Source organism: Rhinopithecus bieti, unplaced genomic scaffold, assembly GCF_001698545.2.
Source record: "Rhinopithecus bieti isolate Rb0 unplaced genomic scaffold, ASM169854v2 scaffold_41913, whole genome shotgun sequence".
NCBI classification, from domain to species: domain Eukaryota; kingdom Metazoa; phylum Chordata; class Mammalia; order Primates; family Cercopithecidae; genus Rhinopithecus; species Rhinopithecus bieti.
The window spans coordinates 3,724,611-3,734,138 of record NW_016818964.1 but is presented as its reverse complement, the minus strand read 5'-3'; the positions used below and the strand labels follow the sequence as shown (position 1 = coordinate 3,734,138).

Genomic DNA, 9,528 nt, shown 5'->3' with positions numbered 1-9,528 from the left:
TGTTGCCATGGGAACCCTACTCGTGGGCCTCTGTGGGTGGCTCTGCCCTTTGGTTTGTTTTCAGGGTCTGAGGCTGTGGAGTTTGCTGACAATTGCCAAAGCCTCGAGTGAGTGGTGAGTCACCAGACTTCAGAAGGGCTGCAAGTGTTTATTTAAAATCTTACAAACAGTTTATAGCCAATGGGCCAGAGTTTACAGGCAAGGGGTTCACTACTGGATGGCCCTGAGAGGTGGCGCAGAGGGCAGTCCTCTAGCTGATCCGCAGATGTCGAGGGCTGGCGGGCGACGTGCTTGTGAGTGCGCCGCCTGGCTGAGCAGTGTGGGAAGCTCCTGGCCCCTCCTTGCTTTGGGTTCCTCCTTTGTTGTGGGTTGGTGGTGTCCTCCTGAAAGATATGATGAAGTTCTGGCCCCAGGTACCTGTGAATGTGGCCACATTTGAAAATAGGGCCATTGCAGATGTAGTCAAGCTAAGATGAGATCATAGTGGGTTAAGGTGGGCCCTAAACCCAGTGTCTGGTGTTGCCATGAGAGGCCGTATGAAGACACAGAGGCACACAGAGAGGACAGGCCATGGGGAGATGGAGACAGAGACTGGAGCGAGGCTGCCATTGGCCAATAATTGCCATGAATTGCCAGGAGCTGGAAGAAGCAAGGAAAGAGTCTTTCTCCAGCCTCCAGAGACAGCATGATTCTGGACTTCTAGCCTCTGGAATTGTGAGAGAGTAAATTTCTATTGTTTTAAGCCGCTCATTTTGTGTTTTGTTTGTTTGTTTGTTTACATAGCAGCTCTAGGAAACGAGTGTTCTCTACCTCCAGGGCCTCTGCTAGGATCTGTTCTTGGAGCGTCTCCCACCCAGGGCTCTCCTGTTCCAGACCCTCATGTGCATCGTGCCACTTGGGTCTGTCTGCCTGGATGCCCCTCAGAGTCCTTCAGCTGAGCTTCACCGTAGCAGGGCCCAGGAACTCCTTTAGGGTGGCCTTGAAGGCCTCAGGAGTCTTAATGTCTACAAACCCTGGGGCCCTGGAGCAGGTGGGCAGGAGACATGGTCACAAGCAGGACAATGACAGCCTCACAGGACTCCTGGAGACAACTGAGGACAGGATTGAGAGAGAGAAGCAGAGCTCCTGCCTTTGAGGGTTGGATGGGCTGGGGGAAAACTGCTTGGCGGTACGGACTACACTCCTGGTTCTACCATGGGTTAGAAACTTGCCATGGTCTCTGACTTGGTACAGGGGAAGCATTTGCATAACCCCTTGCTACTCAAAGTGTGGTCTAGGATTAACAGCATTAGCTGTTAGACTGTAGCTCTTTTTTTTTTTTTTTTTGAGACAGAGTCTGGCTCTGTCGCCCAGGCTGGAGTGCAGTGGTGCGATCTCGGCTCACTGCAAGCTCCGCCTCCCAGGTTTATGCCATTCTCCTGCCTCAGCCTCCCGAGTAGCTGGGACTACAGGCGCCCGCCATCTCGCCCGGCTAATTTTTTGTATTTTTTAGTAGAGACGGGGTTTCACCGTGTTAGCCAGGATGGTCTTGATCTCCTGACCTCGTGATCCGCCCGTCTCGGCCTCCCAAAGTGCTGGGATTACAGGCTTGAGCCACCGCGCCCGGCCTAGACTGTAGCTTTTAGGGCCCACCCCAGACCTACATAATGAGAGCCTACGTTTTACCAAGATGCTCAGGTGACTTGCATTCATGTTCCATCGGAGAAGAGCTGGCTGGGAGGGGGAAGGGAGCAAGGGATCTGGACTCCCTTCGTCTACACTCCTGGGCTTAGCCCGGATTTCAACAGGGGCTAGGGTGACCACACCAAGCAGGTTCTGCAAATGCTAGTGTTCTGTGTTGATAACAGAAGAGGACATTTTGGACTCTAGAGGCCCCCAAACATCCTCACTCAGATGTTCCATGTGGAAGTTTGGGCATCATCCTGAATCTCTCTCTGGACCCTCCACCCCTGCCTGGGCACCAAGTCCCAGGGGATTGCCCCTGCTAGTGAGAAGAGAACAGCATGGGGTGGTGGCAGGAGGATGGAAAAACCCAAATAACAGCTAAAACAATAACTGGGGAAAGAAACCACAGCATATCAGACAACCCAAAATAAAGGAGAGAAAACAGGCCAAATCCCAGTAAGAGTGACATATCTGTGACTCTCCCGGACAAACCCAAATAAGGGAGAAAGGCAGCAGTAACTGGGAACTTGGGGTCCTTGAAATTCCCTCCTTATCCAGAATACCGAATGGTGATCTAACGATGATTATCCATCTTTTTTTTTTTCTTTTTTTTTTTGAGATGGAGTTTCACTCTTGTCACCCAGGCTAGAGTGCAATGGCACGATCTCGGTTCCCTGCAACTTCTGCCTCCTGGGTTCTATCAGTTCTTCTGCTTTAGCCTACCAAATAACTGGGGTTACAGGTACTCACCACCACAACTGGCTATTTTTTGTATTTTTAGTAGAAGCAGGGTTTCGCCATGTTGGCCAGGCTGGTCTTGAACTCCTAACCTCAGGTGATCCACCTCCCAAAGTGCTGGGATTACGGGCATGAGCCACCGCCCCTGGCCCATTATCCACCTTTAACCAAAGAATCAACCACAAAATAGGAATCAGCACTGGGTGGTCACAGGAGAAGTACGAAAATATCAGACAGCAATTTCTCAGAACAGCAAGAAAGGAACTGTTAAAATTAGCTACAAGGACAGGGAGGAACCTGGGCTGGTAAGACCCCAACAAACAGGAGTGTGCTGAGCTGGATGAGACTGGCTGAGTCTCAACCGAGCCCCACCCCAAACCTGATGCTCATTACCATACACCTGCCTCCCCCAGCACCCTGACAGGTCCCAGCATGCCCATATGTAGTATAAAAATGGATGGCACCTCGATTCTAAGAAACCTCTGTTTTTTTCCTAGAAAACCTCATGATGATTCTACTCCCTAATTAGAAGTGCCCATACAATTAGACACCCCAACTCCTTTCTGCCTGATGAGTTCTCATGAGTACGTTAGCACTTCTCTCTTATGTGTGTACTTTTGCTTTGCAAGAAGAGCTTCTTGCCTGTCCCTTCATCCTGATTCATCCCTGAATTCTTTCTCGTGACAATGTCAAGAACATGGACACCAGCTGGGGTTGGAGTGTCTCACCAGCGTCTGGAGACTGTCTTAAGCCCTCTGGCAACAGGAGGATGGCTGAAACCCAGTCTCTGTCCAGCTCATGCTCACACCCTCCTCCCTCTTGCCTGGATGACTCTTATCGGTTCTGGAATTCTCCTGCCTGCTTCCTCTAAGCCACTCTCTACCTGGAGGCCAGAATGAGGTGGTAAGACCTCTAATTCTCACCTAACGGGGCTCCTGCCTAAACCTCAGAGCCCTCTGCGCCTGTCCCCACCACTCACACAAGAACCCAGATCCTTACTGAGGCCTCCGGGCCTGGCCTGAGTGGCTCTAACCTCATCTCGAGTTTCTCTGCACCAGCCCTGTGCCCCAGACCACAGCCTCTTCTTGTTCATCCATGCCTCTGCTCACCATCTTTGACATGCAGCTTCCTCTGCTTGTGCGCTTTCCCCAGCCCTCCTCCTGCCATCTGATGCTGCCTCATCCTTGAAATGCCTGCTCCTCCTGGAGGTCTTCCTGCACCAGCAGACGAGGCCAGTCCTCCCCAACACGTACATCCGTGCATCCCCTGATTTTTCCTCTTGGCGCTGCTCACAGCAGTGACTGTGAGTTTGGCACTGTGTGCTTGTTGGGAACTCCCTGCCCACCTCCCAACATCACAGGCCAGGAAAGCAGGGGCCAGTCGTGTCTTCCTCACCAGGTCCCAGCGCTTAGCACACTTGCCGCTACATCGGTCTGTTAATGAGAAAGAAAGGTAGCAGAATTGACATTTTGTACAAAAGGGGAACTCTTGCCTGTTTTTTGTTCGTTCATTTGTTTTTTAATTCTGGGTCTATCCACCTGGATCCAGCCCAGTGGGTTGCACGAGTGGCCTTGGGCCAGGCCCAGTTTTCTCTCTAAAATGACCTTCTGGGTCCCTCCAAATGTACACACCTGGAGGCACGTGAGACATGCCTGTGACTGGGAAGAAGTGAGGGCCGTGGTTTCCATGGCTGCCTCTGCCGTGTGCAGACCCGCTGAGCATCTCAGGAGGTCAAACAGTGAGCGGGAGAGCTTCTGGTAGGACTCTTGAGGTGAATGACCTAATGGGAGAGACTTGCCAGGAACCAGCTGAAGACGATCCAAGACCTTGCCTTCTAATCTCTTCCCGGCTGGACTGGCCTTCTCTCCTGTCCCCTCCCTCTCCCTCCACCGTCCCCACCGGGGTCGGGAAGGTTTTGCTACAACACCCGCCAGAACATGTCAGTGCCTGCGCCGAGTTCCTTCTGTGCAGCCCCACGAGTGCGCTGAGTGAATCAATAAATGAATAAATGACTGAGCTACGAATGAATCTATCTAGTCATTCAGTCAGTCTGGAAGTAAAGGGGCAAAAGGTGTGACTTCAAAACGCTGATCAAGACAACAACAGAAGAAGTGTCGCATTGCCTTCTTACCATGGTGTAGTTCACTGCTGTGAAGCAGGTACTTTTGTCATCCTTGTTTATTTTATTGTCATTATTTGTATGGAGGCCCGGTTTACAATTATTAAAGAGCACGGATCTCTGGGGGTGCAGCCGGGTGAATTTTTGCCTATGTAGACCCCAGATTACCATCCCCGACACCATAGCGTTTCTTGTGCATCCTTTTAGCCCCTAGCCCACCCCAGAGGCAATCCCTGTTCTGGCCTTCACCACCCCAGGAGTTTTGTCTGCTCTTGAACTTCACATAAATGGACGCGCCCAGAGAGTGCTTCTCTGCCTGGCATCCTTCCCTCCATGTGATGTGTGTGAGAGTCAGCCAGGCTGGAGTGTGTGTGCTCGTAGTCAGTTCCTGTTTGTTGCTGCGTAGTATTCCATTGCATGGAACTGTCACCTTAGAGAGGATGACTGTGGATTTCAGACACCCTTCATGGCCTGTCCATGGCTGCACACTTACTAAATGATGATGCTGGGAACACGGCTTTTTGTCAAGACTTCTGCCTGTTCTTTAATTTTCCTACTATTTCTCTGGACAAAGTCAGCTGATTGGAAAACAGGGCACAGGCTTCCCAGCCACAGAGGGAAGGAAGGAAGCTGGAGGCTCCAGCCCCTGTGCACTATGACCTGGGCACGCCGGGTAACCTCCCCAAACCACATTTTTCTCTGGTAAAAAGGGATGGCACTGGCTTCCTCAGACAATTAGCGTGCGCTCAGTAAATTCTATTAGACATCTAAACAAACTAACAAATGTGCCCACAAAGTCTTGCTGTGTGATTTGAGTCAGTCGCCTTTCCACCCTGGGTTTTGTCACCTGCTCTGAGAAATGAAAGGTGGATGAGGGCCCCGGGGTGCTGGCGGCTCTCCAGGCTGCCAGGCTCTGCACTCAGTGGCCTCCCAGGCGACGCCAGGAGGTTATTTAGTCTGCCGGGTCAGGTGACCTGGTCTGAGGTTCTGCTGCCCTGATGGGTGGGGCGGAGGGGGGTACACTGGGGACTGGCGAGTGGCACATTTGTTTGATTTGAGTCCATCCCCTCGTGTCCACAAATTCACCTTTGTTTATTTTCCTGAGAAGCTAAACAAGCCAGTGAGACTGCGCAGTTCCAAGCCAGACATGCGTTTCCACTGTAAAAATATTTTTGCGGGTCAGAAAATTGCACCAAAATGTTTTCACAGGCAAAACGCTGCTGTGTGCCGCTCAGGCCTGTGGCTGACTGATTGCTAGAGATGGGGGCTGAACACACGCACCCTGGGAACACGTTTCAACAACACCAATAACAACAAGCAATGTAGGAAGCACTTACTCTGTGCCAGGCAGTTTCCTTTCCCTTCCCTTCCCTTCCTTTCCCTTCCTTCTTTCCTTTCCTCTCCTTTTCTTTTCTTTGAGATGGAGTCTCACTTTGTTGCCCAGGCTGGAGTGCAATGGCGTGATCTTGGCTCACTGCAAGCTCTGCCTCCCAGGTTCAAGCAATTCTCCTGCCTCAGCCTCCTGAGTAGCTGGGATTAAAGGTGCCTGCCACCATGCCATACTAATTTTTGTATTTTTAGTAGAGACAGGGTTTCACCATGTTGGCCAGGCTGGTCTTGAACTCCTGACCTTATGTGATTTGCCTGCCTTGGCCTCCCAAAGTACTGGGATTACAGGCGTGAGCCACCGCACCAGGTCACCAGTATGTTCTTTACTTGTGTGATCAGTTTTCACCCTCATCCCTCCCTGTGTGGTCACTGTGATTGTCATCTGTTCTGCTTTGCAGACGAAAGTAATGAGGTCCAGAGAGGTTAAGTGATTCCTCCAAGGTCAAACAGCCTGTAAGGAGCAGAGCCGGGGTTAGAAACCAGGTCTGTCTGACGTCAGAGCCTGGGCTCATACCTATCATGGTGCATCTCTGAGGCCCTAACTAAATGCTGGGATCAGCCGTGGGGCTCTGCCATGAGCCTTTCTGTGTCATTTCATGTATACAGGAGTGATAGAGATGGGATCAGCCATGGGGCTCTGCCATGAAGCCTTTCTGTGTCATTTCATGTATACAGGAGAGATAGCGCTCGGATGGGCCATGGAGGTGGCCTCCCATCACCTGCTTCTTGTACAGACTCCGAGGAGATTAGTGACATGGCCATCCTCACATTCAGTGGGCGGTGGTCTCCATGGCTGTCCTTGTCACCTTGCTCTGTGAGGTTAGATATTTTGTATAATGCAGCCCCCATGGCGTAGTTGCACGGTTGACGCCCTTGGTGTGCACATTCATACAAAAACCATCACAGAATAGATGGCAGACCCGTATAGACCCATATAGAACTGGAGCCCACATCATAGAACACAGCCCTCTGAACGGGGATTTGGGGACTTACAGTGTCATCGCATTCTCTGGCCATTATTTTACACTCACATTCAGCTATGTACAATCAGCGAAAAATGAGATTAAAAGCCAGTTTAAATACTGCAGGGGATTCCTCTCTCCCTCTCCGCAGGCACCGGGGGCGATGCCTAGGGCCAAGTAGGAAACAGCAGCCGAGAGGCCACTGTCCCTCTCACAGACCTTGGTCTCAGGAACTTCCTGAAGCGACAGCCCCACGGACTCCTGGGATTATACACATCTTTTTGCTAAAGGCAGCTCCAAATGCCAGCTGGTCCCCAGCCTGGGCTCCAGTGGAGAAGTGTGATTGGTTGGGAGGTAAGAGCTGGGCTTGCTGGGAGGCATCTGTGAGCCTCAGTCTTGGAGGAGACACCCCATGGGGTGCGGAGGTGGAGGGTGAATACATTGGATCCAGTGACCTGACGCAGTCTCTAGCCTGGGAGGATAGATCCGCTGGGTGGGTTTGTTTCTCATCCTTCTCCCTGAGGGCAGGGCCATGGTGACACTTCTTAGTGTCCCTGGACCTGGCACAGAGGAGCCCTGACATGTGCTTTGTGACAGATGACATGGAGTTAGGGTCCTGCCGCCTTCAGAGTGAGGGAGCCACTCCTCTGTCTGTGGAGAAGCGTTCCTGGGGTCACTGACCAACCATGCCTGAAGCTGGGGCTCTAACAAAGGTGGGACAGGGCAGGACAGTCCTAGGGCCTGCCCAAGGGACAGCTCATGGCCAGGACAATGACCGCCAAGCCCCCTATACACTCAGGGGCTCAGTATGAGCCCTCAGGAATGAAGAAGCGAGCTCAGCCTGTCCAGGCCCTGGCCTGGGATGACCCAGGTCTGTGTCCATGTGGCCGCTCGGCCGGCGCGGGTCCCTGCAAGTATCATCAGGAGGCCAAGAAGCAAACGCCACATCTTTCTCTTTTTGTCTGTGTATGGCTAGAATGCACACAGCGCCTGACTCGGGGGAGGTGTCTGTAAACAATTTTTGAACAAACTTATATAATATTTAGAACTACATTCATGCATCTAATAATTACATTTTGGTAATAACATACTGAATATATGACAGTGATCTCCTGAGGTTATTCCTATGGCCTAGTGACATTGTAACACGAAGCATTACTCACAAGTCTGTGGTGATGCTGTTGTCAGCAGACCTCCTGGGCTACCAGTGGTATAAAAGTCTAGCACGTGTGATTATGGATTGTATATAATACTCGATAATGATAATAAACGACTATGCTACTGGTTTATATGTTTACTACACTATACTTTTTATTCTTGTTTTAGAGTATACTCTTTTTTTTTTTTTTTGAGAGGGAGTTTCATTCTTGTCACCCAGGCTGGAGTGCAGTGGTGGGATCTTGGCTCACTGCAACCTCTGCCTCCCAGGTTCAAGTGATTCTCCTGCCTCAGCCTCCAGAGTAGCTGGGATTTACAGGCGTGAGCCACCACACCTGGCTAATTTTTTTATACTTTTAGTAGAGATGGGGTTTCACCATGTCTCGAACTTCTGACTTTGGGTGATCCACCCACCTTGGCCTCCCAAAGTGCTGGGATTACAGGCGTGAGCCACCATGCCTGGCCTTAGGGTGTACTCCTTCTACTTATTAAAAAAGTTAACTGTAAATCAGCCTCAGGCAGGTCTTCAGGAGGTACCCAGAAGAAAGCATTGTTATCCAAGGAGAGGACAGCTCCGTGCATGTTACTGTCCCTGAAAACCTTCCAGTGGAACAAGATGTGGAGGTAGAAGGCGGTGACATTGATGATCCTGACCCTGTGTAGGCCTAGGCTAATGTGTGTGTTTATATCTTAGTTTTTAACTTTGTGTTAAAAGTTTAAAAGTAAATATATATATATATATATTAGAATTTTTAGAAATATAAACAAGCTTATGGAATAAAGATATAAAGAAAGAAAATATTTTTTACAACCTTACAATGTGTTTGTGTTTTCAGCTAAGTACTGTTACAAAAGAGTAAAAAAGTTTTAAAAAAGTAGAAGTTTATAAAGTAAAAATGTTACAGTACACTAAGATTAGTAGAGTGTTGAAGAAAGGAAAACATTTTTGATATATTCAGTGTAATATAAGTGTCCAGTGTTGATAAAGGCTACAGCAGTGAGCAGTAAGTCAGTCCTAGGCCTTCCCATTCACTCGCCACTCACTCACTCACGGACTCAGCAAGAGCAACGTCCAGTCCTGCAAGCTCCATTTCTGGTAAGTGCCCTAGACAGGTGGACCATTTTCTATCTTTTACACTATATTTTTACTGTACCTTTTCTATGTTTCGAGATAGAGACATAAGTACTTACCATTGCATTACTATCACCTACAATGTGTAGTATGGCAGCAAGTTGCAGAATGCAATAGGCTAGACTGTAGAGCCTAGGCATACAGTCAGCTATGTAGAGTGTAAGTACTCTCTATGATGTTCACACAACAATGGAATTGCCTAATAATGAATTTCTCAGGATGTAGCCCCATTGTGAAGTGATGTGTGACTGCTTTTGGTCCAGGAGGGAGGTCCTCCAAGAGGTCCAGCCCTTATGTCACCATGGAGACAAAAAGGGGTTTTACACATCCCACATGTTCTTTATACATCGGGAGAGATGCTGATC

The 9,528-nt window shown here is 49.9% G+C and overlaps 1 long non-coding RNA gene across 1 annotated transcript; it reads right to left on the bottom strand.

The window, feature by feature from the left end:
- Window positions 1-2,519: 2,519 nt before the first annotated feature.
- On the bottom strand, window positions 2,520-9,300 carry LOC108519093 (uncharacterized). The gene is made up of 3 exons (XR_001882524.1): window positions 9,223-9,300; window positions 3,513-3,836; window positions 2,520-2,564 (listed from the first exon to the last, which is right to left on the bottom strand). It is a non-coding gene; the product is annotated as an uncharacterized LOC108519093 (long non-coding RNA).
- Window positions 9,301-9,528: the final 228 nt, after the last annotated feature.